Here is a 21,409-nt window from a genome sequence, read left to right on the forward strand (position 1 = left end):
AAACACACTGGATCTTCCAAAACAGGAATGAGGGAGCATCTAGCAAAACTAGCAGAGAGCAGATTCAAAATAACTACACTCCTTCATATCATGAGCTTGAATTCCTTGTCATGGGATGCTGCAGATGCCAGAAGTTTGCATAAATTGAAATGTCATTGAAAAACTCCTGGGAGAAAATCCATTAAAGACTCACATCAGCTGTGAATGCAATGTCTGTCACTGTTCTCATTTCTTTTCCCCATGAATGATCCCTAAGCAAAATTAGATATCAACTTCACTCTTTCTTTCTTTTACCTTAGTTGTGCATGCGCAGCTTTTATATCACTTCACAGGAGAGCACTTTATGTGCCTTTCCAGTGAAAGGGCCTGAAGCTAAACCCAGTGCAAGGGCCAAGACAGGCTGCTGTAGAACTGCACAGGGAATTGGATCCACCTTTTCTCTTTAGAAAATTTAGGATTAAGGAAATCAAGTTTCTTCCAAGAATCCAAACTAACCCTTCTCTGGACAAAAACCTACCCCATGCTCGCTCAGTCAGACAGAGCAGAAAGGACTGCCACAAGAAACCATGAGAAGAAACACTGGCTACAGAGAAATGGCTTTGAAGTGCTGGATGGCTCCCCCAGAGAAAGTGGCAGAGGCAGATTTGGCAGGCAGAGGAGATGTGTTTAAACAAGTCAAAAATCAGGAATTGTAAGTGGGGATGGAATTAAAACCCAACGAGCAGGAAAGCAGAGTTCATACATTATCAGGAAATTGTATTTCACTTGCATTTTAGGAACCACATGTAGCAAATAATAGCTATGGATTTACTTGACAATCTTTGTAAACCTAAGAAAATGGGATTCATTATCATCTTTAGAAGATGAACCTCCATTTCATTTCTTTCTGATCCCTTTCAGTCCTTAATTTCATTTCTTTCTAGTAGCTGCTGACCTCGATAACCTAACTGAGGCAAGAAAGTTCTTTTTCACGCTTGAGTCTGTAGCATCCATAGCACCATCAGGTCCAGACTGAAGGGTCAAGGCACTTGCCAATATTTGCAGTTGTAAAAGGAAATATTGCCAAGGTTTAAAAATTGTCATCATCACCCTCATCAGGGAGATTTTCTGAAGGACTGTGAAATGTAGATTGAACAAAATCTGTGGTGGGCAACCAATGAGGAAAGCTCACTAATAAATGTCCTCACTTAAAAATGCACAAGCATAGCTGACTACAGCCTGACTGGGGCGTGACCCAGAAACATCCATGTGTGATTTAAGTTCTACGTCACGCCCTGTGCTATACACCTCTGCAGCAATGGTATTTCATTTAATATTAGCAATAGTGGTACAAGATAAAAACGGTAGCAACCGAGGAAGCTTCTCCATATTTGAAATAACATCTGGGGCACTTATGAAGGACATATTTCATTTTGAGTCACTGGACTGAAGTTGAGGCCAGTTTGTGCTCTGCAGTGCAGCCAGCCCGGCAAACGTTCCTCTGAGCAGGCAGTGCCAGTAGCAGGCTGAGACACAAGGGATCCAGCAGGACACAATCACTGTGTAATTCCTAGTAAAGCATTTTAAGAACCTTTCTTTCTTCTGTGACCATGAGGTACCACTTCCAGCCAGTTTCTTGCTGCTCACTAAGCAGTAAAGATTGAAAATGACAGAAGTAGGTTTTCTGACATTATTTCTTTGTGTTGACTGTTACCACGGGTCACAAACTATCTGCCTTTCAAAGTTGCAACCTTTTTCCTTTCATCATATGAGAAGCAGTACTGTTTTCCAAAACACTGCCTAACCAAGGAGTTCCTGGAAAAAACTTGTAGCTCATATGGCTGCAAAGGGATGTTGTGCTACTTGAACCGAAAAAAAAAAACACATCAAAATCAAGCTACTGCCCATACTATCTTGTTGTATGTTACTATTAACACAGTTTACACAATTCAGTGGCTCGGTATATAAACTAATCAACTTGAAGGAAGTTGTGCTACTGGCATTTTTTTTTTAGCCAGCAGTCAGAAATGGGGAAACAAGCAGACACCATTCTTTTTTTTAAGATGTTTTGTGACTAAGCAGCATTCCCATTTGCTTGCACTGGATACTTAATGGGTAACAGATTCAATAATTAAAGTGTACTGTAAAAGCCATTTCAGGAAACTCGCATCATGCTATCTCATGATAGCTAAAAAGCCACCTTTAAATATAACTCAGGAGAGCATCAGTGCATTCAACTGATGAGTTCCTCTTTCTAAACTCCCTTAACTTAAGGAAACCTGCCACAGAAACAGACTGGGTTTAGCTTGGCCTTGATTTAACTAGTTCATTTTAAAAAAAACATACAACAGAAGCCTGATCTTACTATTGATTCAGTAGGAACAAGTTTCAGTCTGCCAGCATTACAATTTCTGCAATAATGAAATTTTCCAGGTGTTAGGCAGATATAAAACAGGAAAGAAATGACAATATCTAAGAATATTTCACCCTTGACATTTCCAGCGCATAGCTTTCACTTCACAAGTCACAGAACTCAATTTGTTCAGGATTTCTAAAACTGACACAGATTCCCAGACATTATCAAACAATAAATGTAATAATTATTACCTATTATGGCACTGTGTTGAAAGAAATTTGCATGATAAGGTTAGGCTTTACTGCTTTTTCTTGATGTTGTTCCATCACTTATACACACAATTTTCTTTAAATGTGGACTAAATTTGACATTATGAGCACCTTACCTATCTGACCTAAAAATATTGTACCTTGATGTATAAATACATGCATTTAATACTGATGATAGAACTACATTTTCTGGATTCCCTGCAAATGTTTGGTAGTTTATGTGCTTGAAATAAGCTGCTCAGCTGTAATGATCAGAAGTCACTAATTCTTCTTTAGAAAAGGCCAATGTACTTAAAATTCTGGTCTTGAAAAATGCCTGGTGCTCATGGACAACTCTCCCAAGCATGTGCCAAAACCACATAATATCAAACTTCCTAGCAGATTCCTGTGTGGTATGTAAGTTGAGTTGAACCCGAGTATACAATAGCATGCAATTAAAGTAGGATTTTCTATTTTAATTAGGCCATCAAATTATTGTCATTATTAAAAATAATTCAGCTATTTCCCTACCCTTATGTTTGCACGTTTTCAAAATTCTAGCTTGTAAAATTTCATTTTCTGGAGTGAGTTAATTTGATCAGCGTCCCCATTCTGTACATCCTGCTGTGGATGTACACAAACCTCTTTGTGTAACCTTAATTTTTAAATGAAGTAGCTTGAATATATTTGATTTATCCTTTCAAAATGCATCTTCCATCCGTCGTAGCTGAGACAAACTCACTTAGTGAAAGGAACGTTTTCCAAAATAATGTTTAAGCAAACTGCAGAAGTGCTACTGAAAGCTCATATTGAATACGCGGTTCTGTGTATTGACACTGATTCCAGAAGTCCTATCAGCCTCACAAGGGGCTGGCCCCTTGCTCCCGAGCTATGCATATCAGGCCTGAGGACAAGCAAGTCAGCAACAAACTACCAGCACAGTTCTCAAAACGTATTCAAAGGATAGGAGAGAAAAAAAGAAATCAGCCTAACACCTACCTAATTAAGATAGACTTCTAAGGCAGTTATGGTCAGAAGGAAAAGCAACTGTGAACAGAATCCAATTGTTTTAATTTGGGGATTTTTTTTTTTTTAGTTTTTACCCCTAAAGCAATGGGACTGTTTAATAAAATACTTTAACAAAAGCATGCTGCTTTTTGACAAAATGTGCTGGTGGTTGAGAAGTGGTTACTAATTACATTTTACTGACTGTACAATTTATGCTTAAAGGTGCCTTTTTTTAGTTATGTTAAAAATTTGTGGGCATGTACACAGTACAAAAAAAATATTACAGACAATAGTAAGTTAACTGTTTATCTGTGACCCAATGCTAGCAAAGATAACTGGATAGTTAGACAACTATGGAAATTTTAATAGTTTTATTTCCTGATAAACTTCTGCTATCTTAGATGACTTTATACACCCCATATCTAACACTTGCTTGGTATGAAATTTCAGTGACATGTCTGTTTACATACTATAATCTGCTGGAAAATGTGCATTTTCTCTTAGGTTTTGGTAGTATTTGTTTTCTCCTGAAAGAATGCAAAAGAAAAGACAGAAAATCTTCTACCATTTTTGTATCTGTGTTCAGCCTCAAATTCATGTATTATTAAACTTGACATTTGCCAGGTCTTTCTCAAGTGCCTTGTAGTTCAGGTGTCTCTTTAGTTTCCTGGCCCTTGAATCTGCAGTCATAATGTTTTGGTAGGTTTCTGTTCCTGCTTCAGGGCAGGCTTACAGTATTACAAGAATTTTTTTCCCCATAATTTATTTTATGTCCTGAGAAAAGCCAGTACCTTAGAAGCACAAACAGGAAAACACAGTAAAGGAAGGGAAGAAATTAATCCACATTTTCAAAAAATCCACTTACTTATCAATAATTATTGTATCTCTACTATCACTCACACAAAACTTGCCATAAGTTTGAAGAATGAAAATTAAATTCTGGGGTGGCTGTCAGGCAAGACTGCTTTAACTGGATGGGAATGCACTACCATTTGATCAGAAGGGTGTGTTGACTGATGGCACATACAACTATTCTTCACAATATCTCTAGGCCAAACTGACATTCGAAGCACCTGTCCAAGTACTTCATGGGTTATTTTTCATCATCCTTACGTCCATATTCACGGTCTCTCCAGCCTCCCCCCCTGCCATGTCCTGGCACCCTGCAGCCTGTACTCAGACCCCGTCTATGCCCAGTTAGCTAATGCTGTGGACTAGGCTGTCTCCCAGCTTGGCAGCAGGCTATCACTTAGAAAGCTGATTTTGCACCTGTCTTGTCTCCTTATCCCACCCGCCTTCTGCTCTGGCCCCATGATGTTTAAAAGGCAACAAAAAATAATATAGTGGGGCTCTGGATGTTATTGACACAACTGGTTCTTGTCTTCCTTGGATTAATGATGTATGTGTCTGCCTTGACTATGGCGCCAAATCTAGTTATTTTCTTGCAAGTTGCATAGTACCTCCTTAAGGCCCCAATTGTGTAATTATGCGAGAAAGCCAGCAGCAGTTGAAAAGAAAGTTTCTAGGCTACACGTTTGTGGCAAAAGGTTTGAAAACACAAGGAGCCTTAATAACCTAAGGCTCCAAAAAAGGCAAAGCAAAAAAGGTCCTATGATGTTTTCTTTTTTCTTCATGACTTCAAAGTTCATTTTGTGAATTTTCTGGGCTCTGAACTCACTTTTCAGCGCATGGGTTTGGCATTGCTAATGTAAATACTCAGTAATTAGCACAAAGCGTCCCTTTATTTTGGGATCCAGTAATTTAGTTATGAGAAGTATTTCCCAATGTGAAAATCTTCGTGTATTATAGCACTAGATGCTATATCAGTATTGTAGGCTCTCAAATAACAACATCAGTCTTATAACTTTTCAGTTCAAGGCACTACGTTATAATAAGAAAGTCGAGGCAGATAATGCTTAAAGATCCATTGTGGCTAAGTGTTTTTTCAAATTCCAGAAACTGGTCTCAAACACTGATGCATTGTCATTTTTCATATTTTGTTTGTTATATTGCATTAATAAAGAAAGAAATTGCAATTCATATTACCATGTCATTGTAATTCTAAGATACAAACTGCTTTTTATTGTAGACTGAGCTGAAATAATTGAACTGATTCCACTTTGGTTGGTCTTTTTCAAGCTGAAAAAGGTGTTTGTCTACTTTACCTCCTCTGCATGGTAGGACAAATACTTCTGCAGTTATCTAGCAAAACACAGCTTTTTCATCATTCCCGCCTCTTCTGCCTACTAGCTGGTATCATACAAATGAAGACTTAGAGAGAAATCTCTCAGTTTATACTCCACATTATCTTACATCTACCAACATTATCCCTTCTGGAATTATCCTGAAAAATGTGTAAGAATTCACATCAAAATTTCGAGGCTGGCTTTTGGTGCTGGGTACATAATTTTGTACATGTATTTGAGCAAAAATATTCAACCCCACGTGCATATTTGTGTCTAGAAGTTTCCCTCCAGTTGGTGGACACTGCACTTACTGGGAATCTAGCAGTTTCCAAAACTGAATCTGTTTGTTGCATTTGATCGTATCAGTTCCTTTGTACATAGCCACCATTCCTGTACCACTGAACTTTGTGCTTAAGCAACGCTAGAGACAGAAGTACATTGAGCACTGTCAGTACATGGAGCCTTTCTAACCAGGGACTCTGAACCATAAACCACAATGGCAAGCAAGAGCCCACTGACACACATCTGAATGACGTGAAAAATTAATGCTTTGGCCTGCCTGAACGTTAATTACATGTTTCTGAAATCATAGAAGACCAAGTAGGTTAAACACAGCCTTCAGGTTACCACATCAAAACAGCCTGATGAGCAGCACACTGAAGACATTAGCGAAATTCATCTGTCCTTAGGAATTTCCACATAGCACCCAAAATGTACATCACCTTGCCACATACAGCATATCCCGGTCATGCCCAAGAGATGTTCATCAAGTTGCACATACCAATAACCGATTTTAGCAACTACCACCTTAATTAGACTGTGTTAACTAACTGATTTATTATATCTCCCCTAAGAGACAGCTAATTATGGCTGTAATATAGGCCTTCCTATAAAAATCTATTGTTATGTTGAAATTTAAGGGTGGCTCCTGCAACATGACTGACCAACAACAGAAAACAGGCATGGTTGAAAGCAAGCCTACAGCTTTATACTTTGGAAGTCAGATTTATCCTTTTAATGTTGGTTATCTCAGGTTATACAATTAGTTCATTGTCTGGGCACTCTACAAGCAATGAGGAGACACACTGCAAAGGAAACCTTGACTCCTGCAGGTCAGAATGGGGTGACTCCCACCCCAGCGCCTAGTCTCTGCGCGTGGCTCTTTGGTGGGACTGCTCCCAAGGTAAATGCTATGGATTGCATGTGGCTGACTTCGGCCACATTGAGAGGTCTCTCTGACTTCAGTTTAACCCTGTTCACTTAAAAAAATAAAAATAGAAATATTAATTTTGTGGTAATGTCAATTTCTTGCACACAAAAAAACCAAAAAGGGATTTTAAATGAGAAGTATAAATCCCATCCATTTCAGCTGAGACAGTAATTTGGGTGCAGTACAGCACTTCATACTGAAATTGAAATCACTGTGCTTCCACAGATATCAAGTTGAATTACGAGCTGCAACTGAAAGTTGATAAAAAGATTCCTTTGCATTCACAGGAGCGATTACATTTAATCCACTTACATCCTATTACATGTTCACCAGCTATTCCCCTCCTTCAGGTGTCTTTCACTAAGATATGCTAGCCAGCACAGTCCAGATGGAGGCCTGGGCAGGATGACGAAAAGGCAGGACAAACTGTCTCAGGTGAGGGCACTAGAATCTCTCCCAGAACACTTAAACATGTCTAGCACAGATCCAGACACAGCGATAGAGTTAAGAGCTATGTTCATTGCAGAACGCAGGAATACACAGAGAAGGAAGTTTACCTAGGCATACTGAACTCAGATGTGGGTAGTCAGTGTGCCAAGAGGAATATATTTTATTCTATCATTACAAGGCACTTACAGAAGTAATTATGATTAATATAGGAACTTATGGAAGCAACCTATTATTGTTTATGGTATGTATATATGAACAGTAGGCCTTCAGTTCTTGACCTTTATCACTAGTAATTTCTTGCCCGTCTCCCTAGAATTTACAGAAAGGAAAACATGCATCCGTCTAAATGTACAATGGCACACTACTTGCTATCCTCTGCTTCTTAATGAAATTGTGACTCTGACAGTCATCCAAAAGCAAAATGTGACCCTCTGTATATTTATGGTATTTACAAGGCACTAGGTAATTCCAAGACAAGATGTGCTTGCTGAAATGTAAAATAATAAGCTGTCAGGAAGGCTTGGTGCAGGTCTTCTGCACAGTGCGGCATAACAGCACTCAGCAGTTTCAAAGCAATTTGCATCACTTAAAGAAGCCAATTTATGTTGTTGTAAACAGACCTTTTTCCTGCATTACAGGAGGTGGTACATACAAGCAGACAGGCTCAAGACAGTCTCTCTAAAGTTTTTTCATTTGCAGAAATACATTCTCTCTCTGCTGTATGCCAATGACAGTAAAATATTCCACTCATTTCTAAGAGTCTTCCACTCCAATGCACCCTCCCTTCTTCCCTATGTCCAGCTGTCACTCAGTTCAAATGACATTGTTGTTATTCTAGTTGTCAAGGTTTTAAAAGGGCAATACCAAAAAAGGTATTCGGTTTGGAAAATATGTGTTCTTGGAACTGCATATAATTGGTGATCTCATGACTTTAAATATAAACTCTGAAACCTAAGAATTTATCTGAAGAAATAGTAAGATTTCGTGCACATTTTGTTAATCATGCTTACTTAGGGTGACTTGAGGAGATTACTTGTTTTGTTCCATTTTTCTTAGAATTTGCTTCTCAGTAGTTGACAGCACTGGCCAGTGTTGAAGGTAGTGGGCAAGCATCCACATGCTTCCCTGTTGAGGCTCTGATCTGGACCCCTGTGCTATCCAGCCCTACCTCAGAGCAGCTCTGCCAATATGCTTCGATCTCCACCCACAGCTCCTAACTCCATCCCTCTCCTCTTCCACCTCTCCTTTCTAGGCCTTGTCATTCACTCTGCTATTGGGATGCTGTCCAGGACCACAAAACAGATCTGTAACAGGGACACAGATGACTTCTTCAGAAGGACTGCCATAATGAGCGAGACCAAAGGTCCACCGCATTCAGCATCTCCCAACAACAGCCCATAGCAGATGCTTAGGAAAGGAATATTAGTAGCAGGACAAGCAGAGGAAGACTATTCCCAAGTCCCAGGAGTGCTATCATCATGTCTTTAGTTCATGTGCAGCTGCACATGTCCTTATTTCCATATATTATTAGTACTGTTTGGATCAGAAACAAATTGTGACAGGGTAGCTTTCTATTATACTGTGAACATTGTGGTGTAGTAAAAATTGCTTTATACATAAAGCTACCATTCTCAAAGTCACATTTACTTATATATTGCACAGACCATCTCAAGATGTTTACAGAGACACAAACAAGAGACAGATTCCAATGGCTGAAGCCATTATGTGTTTTGGGAGAATACGAGACAGGACAGGACAAGTCGTCACCCCTCTTCTGCTCAAGCCCTTTGGAAGGAGAGCTCCTGTTGCTGTCCCTGTGGGGAACCCGCACAGCAGAGGGGCTGTGTGCGCACACTCACTGAAGGGAAAAAAGCAAGAGAGCAGGTGCTGAACAAGGCCTCATCTTGCAGAGACTTCCCCAGCAGTCTGCAGACAGGGCACGCAATAGGCAAAATCACCTTCATTATAGACCACTGCATGGACAGCACTGTGTGCAGAAGGAATGGCAGTTTAGTGCAAAAGCTCCATCTGCTCCCAATTTGACTGCATGTCGTGCCTGACTGTAATTCCAAGGAAGACTGTTCCTACTTGCATCAGCATACATGGATAGGAGGAGGAACAGATTTCACTTTACCTTTTATTTGAATTTAGCTGGGGAGGTTTTCTTGCCTCATCAACACTGGATGGAATAAATAACTCTTGTCACTGCACCCACACATACCATACCGTACGCATCACACATTGGGGTAAAGGTTTTCCTGCTCCTTCTAGTAACCACTGTGTGATTTTAGCTTTAAATAGTTAATAGCTTCTTGTGTTTCCTAACTGGACTATTCTCGCTCTTTTCACTCTGCAAGGTTGCAGTTGTTTAATAAGTGTAACATGCTCCCTTAAAAAAAACTGGCTACTTATAGGCAATGTGTACACATGCATACACTTTTTTTTAAAAAAAAATGCTTTGTCTCTTTGGTTCCTTGTATTTTTTAACTTGTAAATTCATTTCCCATTTCTTATTTATGTTGTTTAGTACTCAGTTCCTGAACTATGCTTTGCCTTTTGATGAACATGCCCTCTGGTAAAAACAGCAGTAAAACAGGCCCAACAGCTACTGTCAGCTGAACCAATTCCTGAAGTTGGAAGCAGAGCCACTCTTATTAGTGTAATTAACTTTTGTAGCTTAAAAGAACATGCACCCTCACTGATCTACAGTATGCAGCTGGTGATTAAATTCCAAAAAATTCATTTCACCAAGACATTTTGTTCTGTTCCAGTTCTCCTGGGATGATCACATGGTCATTCAAAAATTGTTGATATGCACCATTCTGTCATTAAAAGGAGCTGAGAAAGATCCTAATACAGAGACATGGATTATTTCTTTTGAACCAGACTATAAGAGACGTTCTAAAAATAGCTGAGGAGAAAAACAACAGCATCTTAAAAGCCAAAAAAGTAAAGCAAACAATAGATAAACCTAGCTGAGAAGCAAAAACAACACACGCCAAAAAAATTTCAAATAAACCCCCCAGACAATTAAAAAACCCAAGCAAAGACTGGAAAAAAGAGTTGTAAAGTGTCACTGGAGAAGTCACAAGGGATGGTGAAGTCAGAAGTGCACAAAAACACGAACAGAATAATATCTTCAGCTGTCTGCAGAGTAGCTGATGGGGAAAGGGAAATCTGGCTGGGGAGACCATGTATCTACCTGTATCCCTTGTGGGTACAGAGGCACCATTTAAAGCCAACTCCCTCCCTGTAATTTCTGTACCCTGTGGGCACCGGATGTGCAACTGATGTTCAGATATTTCTTTTTAAACTATCAAATAGGTGGGGTTTTCCCTGGCATTGCTGGACATATCACTACTGCTTCACTGAACTTTATTCATTATACATTTCTTCAATGAAAGAAATAGTCACTGGCCTGAAGAAAAAGACAGAGATCATTGATAGGCACTTCTGCGTAATAAGTAATGATTAGAAGGGGCTCTAAGTCTCATCTGATTGTTAAATAAAAAAGGAGAAAGGTAAGCCTTTGAAAGCCTGTTGAAGCTTTAGCAAAGACAATTTAAAAATTAGTTCTCAAGAGAAATTACGTTCTTGGATATTCATAAACCAAAAAATTCTTCTCCAAAAGCATCTACTCTATATGAAAAATGTGGCTTTTATTGCCATTGAAAAACTGCCTGAAAAGCAAATAATTTTCTCCTGAAAGCTAATTTTGTCAAACAAAAGTCAGTAATTTTCAGTCAGGTTCATCGCCAGCATCACACTGAAGCTTAAGTTGCATAGTATTCGCCCCTCCTTCTTGCAGATGCAGGCTTTCCTCCTGGACGTCTTGGGAGCAGTAAGTCCCACCACACGCTGCCTCCTCTCACCCAGGGACCCAGCTTGGGCAGCACACTGCCACAGGGAGATACTCAGACTGCATCTCCCCAAGATAATTCAGATAACATTTCTAGCTTCTACCCTACCTTGCTGCCTGCAGGTCAGATAAGCATCCAAATGTAAATAGTTTTGTAATGCCAAGGGCTCACCAAAGACTACTATCTTCCTTTTGCACCATATGTGTGTGTATTGTGCAAACTCCTTGCCAGTTTGTCATCCTATCCTTTCAGCTCTTTCCTCTTGTCTATTTTTTTTTTAAAAAATAGACCCCTTGGAACAATCTTCAGTTTCTTGTCTGACTGAGGATGCTGCTTCAGTCCCATACACTTCGTTTTATTAGTATTTTGCTCCAGGCTTTTCTTGACAGTTCACTCCAGGTCTTCTACTACAAATATTTGTTTTGTCTCCATGCTTCTTAGATTGTAAGTTTTTTAGCGGAGGGAGTCTACTTCATCCATTGTAGATTTCTATGCGTATATTGTATGTATAAATTTATGGCACAAAGATACTGAACAACTGTAAATCTTAATTACAAGTCATGGTATATTCCCCGTTTCATAATCACATTACATTATCAATCAAATAATATCTGTCTTACTGAAGTTAAATAATACATGGTTTTGGAAACTCTCACCTATAGCCAAATGTCAGTCATTGTGGAATGCTTGCTTGGAAGGGGAAAAGACCAGAGAAGCCAACAGAAATATTCTACCCATTGGTGAGAGGTAAAATAAAAGACCTAGTTGCCTTAAAACTGAAACAAGCAAATAAATTCTCTGCTGCCCCAAACCCTGCCTAAACCTCAAAAAATGTTAACATCTTACACGTGTCAAGAGGATTATTTATGAAACTATTTTCTTGTCAGCCACTGCAGTACATTCCGTCCCTTTGCTAAGATACTGTAAATTCATGAATGATGAGTAAAAGTCTTACTTTGGCAGAAATATTTATATTTATCTGAAAAAAAAAATTATCAGCTTGCTTCAATGCTAAGATAGTCTTTCAGTGACTAGTGGTATGCAATTATACCGCGCGCTCTCTCTGTGCTAGGGCTCTAATTTGTAGCAGACAGTGTTTGTTAGTTCAATAAAGGATTTCAGTTTGGCTGAAGCAGATTTTCTTCCTTAACAGCTTCAAATTTTTCTTCTAGTGTTAAATTCCAGGCTTTGGGCGCATGTTTTCTGTTGCTTCAACTTGTGAACGACTGTTATTATCCTCCTGCAGGGAGACCTGGGTGCTAAAAGCACCGTGACTGCCAGCCTGCGCCGCAGCTTCTGTGCATGGGTGCCCGAACCGGGGAAAGCAGTGCTCTCTGCTTGCAGAGCTGTGCTTGTAGCTCACTTGCTGCAGTCCCAGCTGAGGCACTCAAAGCTGAAAGTTCTTACTGATAGGTTTTCATCTAACAGCCAAACACACTCTCACCAGCTGAGATAAAAGAAAGCATCCTGCCCAGAGTGGTGGTTTTTCAGGGCACCAGGATGATTTATGCCAAATTTATGCCTCTCCATGGTATCATGGGCTAGAAGTTAGCTGGTGTCTGGGAGACAATGGTTAAGTGTGAATGGGTTCCATAAACCAGTCTCACAAATAAACCAGTCACACAGATGCTTTCACTAAAGCAAAGTATGTTTTGTTTCCTTCTCCAAGTTGTAAAACAAGCATTTTATTGTTTAGGGGACTGATGATCTGAAACCGGACGAATTTCTATGGCCAGTGTTAGGCTGGAGGTTGGACACAATGATCTAATTGTCCATCTGCCCATTAAAGCTATGATTCTATGAAACACAAGATGTTTTTCAAAGAAAGAGAGCTAAACTGCCGCTGTTTGAGAATGGGCTCTCCTCCTATCACTCTGAAGAGACCAAACAAACAAAAGGAACAAGAGACCACCTTTTACGCTGCATCCCAAACACGTCCCTAGGTGAGGAAGAGTCCAGAACTGACTGCTCTGAAGCTAATCTCCTCCACATTTCAGAGATACCAGAACTGGACCCAAAATTTCTGGTTTTGTTTTAAACCAGAGCATAAGAATAGTGTTGTTGTTAATAAAAACCAAATTGCAGCAAGCTTCAGCAGTTCACTGCAGTAATTCATCCGGAACGGCGGATGCTCCTAGGTTAGCATGGACCCAGAAGCATTACAAAATGAGCCTTCCTCATGAAAGTCCAATAGCCCCTGTCCCAGAAAGCGAGATCCAACCAGGAATGGTGGTCTCCTCCCTGAAAACTCTTGTGAGCAAACTGGTATACACTTGAGAATGGAGTGGGAAAAGTTGATATAATTGAGTTTCCATTAATGGAACGTTAACTCCCTTGCTCATCAGAAAGAATGTGGATCATGACTTTATAAATGCATGTCTGTAATTATAATCATAATGCTTTTTATAAAAAAGAACAACCATTCTGGCTAGAAATTAGCTGTAAATTTCCACACAAACCTGAAATCTATTTTAAGCATAGCGCAGTAACAAATGTCAATTTGGTACAAGCTTGCAAGAAGTCAGATATAAATTTGGGTAATGCTTTCAAGTAGTCATTCACTAGCAATGAATAGAATATAAAAATAGGGCAGGGGGAAGCTTTCCCTTGGACTGACCAGAATTCCAGCTCATTAAATCCTCATATTTTTTTAATGCAATGTTTGTTCTCATTATTTATCTTCATTTCATAACAGAACACTTGTTCTCATGAAAATATAACTTTGTTCTCACACCCTTTCACAGTACATGCCAAACTTTATTTCTGACATATTTAGTTTTGTTGGTATTCCACTACAACTTGGAAAAAGTAGTTACTGAATGACACGAGGCAGCCATAAACTTTAGCACAAGATGATCGCAGTGCCAACAAATTATCTGTAGGATCTGTTACAAAGTTAGCTGAGCTTCTGACCATTTGAAAAACAACCACTGATGAAACTCTCTCAAACAGCATACATTTACTGATATCAGAAAATTTTCAATATTTAGACAGGGAAACAACCTCAGATTTATAAGCATTTTCTCACAGCGCAGACCTTCCATTTTTACAAAATGCAGTAACCAGGTAAACTCATGTTTGTAACTTGGAACAGATATATTTGTATTCACAATTTATACCAAGTAGAACAGTTATTCTTTCATGGAACCACCACTAAAAGGAAGATGTGCTTTGGGAGAGAAGGGTTTGAAACCTAGCTGATGATTTCCAAAAAAGCAAACTTCAGCTCTGCTTAGCAAACCCTGAGTTCTGTAAGTTAGTATGAAGAGCACCATTTTCAACACTCCCAAGGCCAAATGCTAAGAAGGAATCTCTGAGAACCTCAGCTTTCACTACTCTTCCCAGTGTTGTTGATTATTCTCTTTCCAGTTTGATGAATTTAGACTCTTTTTACTTATTTACAGATTTTAAACAAACAAAACTTCGCCCACGCAATATGCAATACCCATGGGATATAATTGAGGCTAGTGATTAAGATAAGCAAATCTAACCAATACATCATTCCTGACCTCCCATACATTAAAAAAAACCAACAAAAAAACCCCAAACACAAACCAAAAAACCCAACCCCAAAAGAAAACAAACACAAACCAAAACAAACCACAGCAACTTCCAGAGACATTAATAGAGGCTTACTTTGCCATTTAAGAGTTCCTTCTAAATATAGTTTTAGGTCACTTCATAGCACAAAAAGGAAAAGCAGCAATGAAAGTACCTCAAGAATTATCTTAAGTGTACTAAGTACACTAAAGTACATATAGCTGTGTTATGCTACCCTGATTTGCACAGCATAGTGATGCAGAACAGTTGTGCAACTGGAGAAACATCAATTATTGTTTCTATTCAGAAATAAACACAGGGGGTCTGAGCCAAGCTCTCATTGCCAAGTACCACTGATACATACTCAAACATGAATTCCTCACTCTCCTTTTTCCTCCCCTTCTTTATCTGAATCCAGAAGATGAATAAAAACTATTCATTTCCCTAAAATTTGATGTTTAAAATTCAAGTCTCGTATTTGTGTTCCAGCCCCTTTCTAATTAATATCTGTTTTACTGTTTTCGTGTTTTCCATTTCACTGAGCAAAACAGACCGCTGATCTGTCCATCATCTTCTTGAAACAGATATGAAGCTGAAAAACAATATAATCTTTATTCAATCACCCAAAAAATTGATGGCCCTGCACTCTGTCTTTAAGCTATCATTGAATTTTATTCTGCTGGAACATTTTAATAATAACAGATATTGAGATTCCTATAATCAGTGAATATTCATTAATAAAAAATCACATAGCAATTCCTTATAATTATATGAAGTGTCCAAAGCATTGACCATTGAAGGAAACTATAATTAAAGTTATTAAAATGAATTAGAAAAGGAGATAGTAATTAAATCCCAGTTGCTAGAATGTAAAACTGCTCTGAAATTAAATAAAATGGATGCCTCCTCCAGAAAGGGGAATGTTGGTAACATTTCTTTCCTTACAGTTATTCAAAATTTAAGCTAATGTTTATGGTAAGAATTCTTTTCTTTAATAAAAATACTTGAATAAAATTCTTTACCCAATGAAGTTTTTCTAAGAGGACTATCCTGCTATTTTTTTCTGTGAAACACATATTGTTCAAATCTCCTTTACAAGAGAGACCACTTCATTAACAGGCCTGGTAAAACTTCATTGTCTTACCACTGGCTGCAAAAATAACAACTCAGTGGTAGACTTAATGCTGAAAGAAAAGCAATTTCTCAGTGAATTACTCCTTTTTTCAAATATAAGTGGTAACGACTAATACTCTTCCTTATCTTCATCTTGCCAGATTTACTGCAGCAAAGATCTGTTTTCATTTCCCCAATAAACATCCCCAGTAAACACTCACAGCAATAGGCTATCTTTGCCAGTCTCCCTCTGGTTCAGTAAACAAATTTTCTTGTAGCACACAAAAGCTCAGGCTGCAGCAGTGGACTGAGAGCCTTTCTGCGCTAAAGGAAGGGAAGGGCAGGCAATTCTGATGGGAGGAAATCCAAGGGCAGCTCCCAAGCGCAAGAGCAACTAGAGCTAGATTTCTCTGCTTTGCTGAGAAAGCAAGCTAAAATTTGCTCAATCTTAGTGCAAAACCTCAGTCCACTGATGTGTTCTCCTCCACATCAGGCACCATTTGCTTTCCTGAATGTCTTTCCAGGAAACAGTTGCATTTTCAGATTGAATCTGCTCAATGGAAGATTCAGTCCTGTATATATGAAAAGGAATTTTAGATCACTACTTTATAAAACATGAGTGCATCTTTGTTTGCGTCTCCAACTGACAAGTTAATCCTAGCTATCAGAAAACTCAGCGCTCCAATCCAAAGCTCTGAGAAGAAAGAGGTGTATATATAGAAGCTAAGTAAAACATTTTATTTTCCCGGTTACGACAAAGTCAGTCTGTCATTTTTCAAGAAAAGTCATCCCATAGTTGCATAGACTAAAAATGGTAAATTGCATATAAAAATAGGAATTAACTGTCTTCTAGGACTTTCTGCATTGATGTTAACTACCTGTAATATAAACACAAAAATGTAAAACTCATTATGCTGCAGGGCCATGAAAGACTAAAGTGTATCTTTATGTGTAACAAAATCACTTTAACGTTATTCTTGTGACTACTGATGGAAATATTGATTCATTCCCCGTTGTTAAAATAATATTGGAAAAACATTCATGTTAAGGGAAGAAAAAAACTTCCCCCCATCTCTCTCTCAGCCATGAATAAAAGAAAATTATAATAAATAATACAAACGCCAATTAACCGTGCCACACAACAAAGTTTAGGATTTGTCTTTAGCTCCTGTATCAATACACTAGAAGATCTGGTCTGCACTATGCATAATTCAGAAGCTAGAAAACACACCAATCAAAGAGACAAGAAAGAAATAGGCATTGATAGAGAAATTAGCAAGGGTCCGTTTTGAAGATTTTTGTCAAAATTTCTTGAGGAATAAGACTCATTTGAGTGATACAACTTTTGGAATAAACTGATGCAAACTTGTCCGAATTCTTCATTAGAGTCAAGAAATGTTTTAAGGGGAACATCGCATGTCAGCACGTTTAATTTCTTCACCAATGAGAACACAAGGAGTGCTACGTGGTCGAAAAGCCACTGGGAGTGAGTGGAAAATACTGCTCCACTATGGTACTGTGTGTCACTGTTTTACGGACCCAGAAGTGCAGACAGCTAAGGAAGAACCTAACTCATCAAAGAGCCAAAGATGTTCACGGGAGCCCTCCGTGAGTGGCTGGCCTTCTTAAGTAAGTGTGAAGTATCTCGGGGTTTGTTTCTCAGTCTGATTGGTAAATGTGCAAGCAAAAGCAGTAAAATGGAGGCTGGGCTGATGAGGAGCAACCAGCAGGTTTGGACAGCTATGGAAAAGTTTTCAGAACAGCTTTATCTATTCTGTGCTCACATCCTTATCTGTTCCTTATCCGACTTGTCCCATCACTTGAGCTTTAGATTTTGCACTCAGATCTTCCCACCACTTGTTGTCACCCAGGGCTTTCTCCTTCCTCATCCCTTGCTCCCCCCAAAAAGCAATGCTGTCTTCTGTCCAGCATCCCCTCACTTGGAGCAAGGTGGAAGCAAAGCAGAGCTCTGCTGCCTTGGAGGAATCGGGCACAACCAACCTGTGCAGAGTGCTCCAAAGGACAAGCCAAGTCAAACCATAACAGCGTTATATACCTGTCCTGGGAATGATTTTGTGATACGCACAACCATTATTCCTGCTGTCACACTTACCAGCTGACCAATGGCTCCTGAAAGCCTGGAAAAAATGCTAAGGCTAACGCTGTTCAGAAAGAATTCATTTCAGTAGTGTTTATGTCCACAAAGGCCTCTAAAAGAGAGCCAGTGTTGACCAAACTATGCTTGTTGGGGTTTCTTCAATAGGTCTAGCTGTCTTTTAAACTTTCTTACGTCAACTAGATTTGAATATATTCCCAAGACTGACTCTCTCTTCTTAACAATGCTATAATTTCAGAAAAAATATCAGGAAGGAAAATCAGCCCTTGTGTTGGATAGATTATACATGAAATTTTATGTGGAAGAAGGCAGATTTTGAAAGCAGAAATCCCTACCACTTTTCCAGGCAATACTTATTGAGTTTACATGTCCATCTTTACAGTTCTTCACCAGCAAATCAGCCTGAAATTACATGTCTGAAAGTATGTGCCCTCTTCACAGTAACCGCTATTACCTTGCAGCCAATGAAAAGGCATTCAAGCACTATAGTTGTTGGTTACCTTTTGTCCTGGTTTCAGCTGGGATAGAGTTAACTGTCTTCCTAGTAGCTGGTACAGTGCTATGTTTTGAGTTCAGTATGAGAAGAATGTTGATAACACTGATGTTTTCAGTTGTTGCTAAGTAGTGTTTAGACTAAAGTCAAGGATTTTTCAGCTTCTCATGCCCAGCCAGCAAGAAAGCTGGAGGGGCACAAGAAGTTGGCACAGGACACAGCCAGGGCACCTGACCCAAACTGGCCAAAGGGGTATTCCATACCATGGGACGTCCCATCTAGTATAGGAATGGGGAAGTGGGGGTGAGAGGATCACCGCTGGGGGACTGGCTGGGTGTCGGTCGGCGGGTGGTGAGCAATTGCACTGCGCATCATTTGTACGTTCCAATCCTTTCATTATTGCTGTTGTCATTTTATTAGTGCTATCATTATCATTATTAGTTTCTTCTTTTCTGTTCTATTAAACCATTCTTATCTCAACCCACAGGTTTTGCTTCTTTTCCTGATTTTCTCCCCCATCCCACTGCGGGGGGGGTGGGGGGAGTGAGTGAGCGGCTGCATGGTGTTTAGTTGCTGGCTGGGGTTAAACCACGACACCTTTCCCTGGAATATCAGCTCAAAGAACAAAACATGGTGAGAAGTTTTCTTGGCTTCTGGATGCTAATCCAAATCCTTTGGAAGCTCAACAGTCATCTTATTGTTTGGGAAGAAAGATAAATTGCTCTCATACTCCTTTACTGAAACTGGACTCTGACCACTTTGTAATGTACTCTCTGCTAAATGTTAGGCTGTGAAGAACAACTGATTTTTTTTGACAGGTAAATGCACAGAGCAGATTTCAGAAGAGCTTTTACTGTGACTGGCATATGTTGCAACTCCACTGTTTTTGCTTTAAAGTCAGTAAAACATGTTTAATAGTTTCAGTGGCAGATGACAGTGCCATCCTTAATACTAAACTATTATGGAAAACTCACCATCGTTAAAGATGGATTTCCTATAGTCTGATATTGAAAACAGGTAGGATCCTTTCTCTCCTGGGAGAAGAAAGATTCTATTAGCTATGTTGTTGACTACCTTACATTCTTCCCTTTCAAAAAATTATGTGTAACTCAGTTTATGGAAAAAGATCTTCAGTGAAACTCAGTGGCTCCTATAGCTGTAGAAGCATCCTTGCTTGAAACAAGGCATGTCTGACTGATAATATACTAATTACCATAGACTAAGTACCGTAAAGCTGATGTAACAACGGCTTAAAAAAAGCAGTCTTACTAGTAATATGTCATAATAAACTCTCATGTTTTCAGCGTATTAGCTTACATTGTTCCTATTGTCTTAAACTGTTTCATTCTTTGGAGAAGATAAATTAGTGTCTATGAAGGCAAAAGCAAGTAAATGTTCATGTGGTACTTTGCCAAGAAATCTTTTCTACTAGATTTTGTATTTTTGTAAGTAGCTTATTTAGAAAATCTAGCATAGTCACAATACATTTGACTCAGAATATTGAATAATATATCTTGATTGGTTTGAAAACCAAACTAACTCTTTCTGTGATGTTTTCTCCCCATCCAGTCCCATGATCTCATCCTGATATTCAAAATAATATTTTCCCACAGGTCAAGGGATACAAAAATAAATATATTTCCACAGACGCAAGTTGAAACCATTTCAATGACTATACCTCATTGTAGAGACGTGCTCCAACAGAAGTTTGCACTGATCACTAAAACAAAGCAAAGACACTCTAGCTATTTTCAGCTGTTGGAAGAACAACTACAAACTCATACCTTAGGTTAACTGTAGCAGAAGATATAGCAATAGGGAAACACCTAGTGAAATGATGGTTTAAAAAAAGCTTTTGACTCTTCAGTTGACTCCCTTATGTTCCCAGAACTATTTCTGGCAGCTTACCCGCTGATATCTTATTCAAGTTTGGGTAAAGAAAAGGCAAAGATTACTCTCTATTTCCTTGTAATGACCAGAAAGGTTTCAAATATAACAAGTTTTAAAAGCATGTATTTTACTCTTTGGCTTATTTGTTAAACACAATATACTTTGTATGTGGTAAAACTGCAAAGTTTCTCTGATTTTCCTGTTCGGCTCTGTCCAAAGCACAACGATGTGAAAACTAAAATGAAATTACATTCCCTACCATAAGCAGTGAGCCCTCTCTCTGCCAAGGGGTGAAGTTTTGGAAGCAGCAGTCCATAGAAATACATCATCAGCAAAGCTTCTGTAGGTCCCTTGATGCCACTGGGTCCAAGAAACAGCATTTAGGCAATGAACTTCCACAGAGGTCATGAGATATCTGTGGGTTTACAGGCCAAAGCCAGCTTCTCTTCCTATTCAACAAGGGTCAAGCAGATCCCAAAGGAAATGACTGACATGTGTTGCCTGGAGCTATTTACTTGTACTATTAATCCACCTCTAGTTGTATCCTTTCTCCCACATAGCCTCCCAATTTTATACAGAATTTTTATAGTATTTTAATCTCTAAGGATTTCATTCATTCAAATAAAGCCAGCCTGAGGGCAGACAGTTCTGCTGGATAAGGAAGAAACATCCAGTAACTGTTAGCCACAAACAGGAACAGAGTTAGGAGTTTTACTTTCTTCCACTTACATTTCTCTTAAAAACCTAGGTACTGCTGGTCCCTAGGATTTTGTCATTTTAGGCATAGTTATTGAGACTCGTGGCAAACACACAAAGGAATGGCAGACACTACATAAAAGGTTCTAGCAGAGTAGCAACAAATTAGTAAAAAAAAAAATCCCTGGTTGCATTCCTTGATAAGTTTGAAAACATATTCCTCAATAGCTTTGAAACTAGCAAGCTTCCTGCAGCAAACTTGTC

This window comes from Harpia harpyja, chromosome 20 (assembly GCF_026419915.1).
Source record: "Harpia harpyja isolate bHarHar1 chromosome 20, bHarHar1 primary haplotype, whole genome shotgun sequence".
Classification (NCBI taxonomy): Eukaryota; Metazoa; Chordata; class Aves; order Accipitriformes; family Accipitridae; genus Harpia; species Harpia harpyja.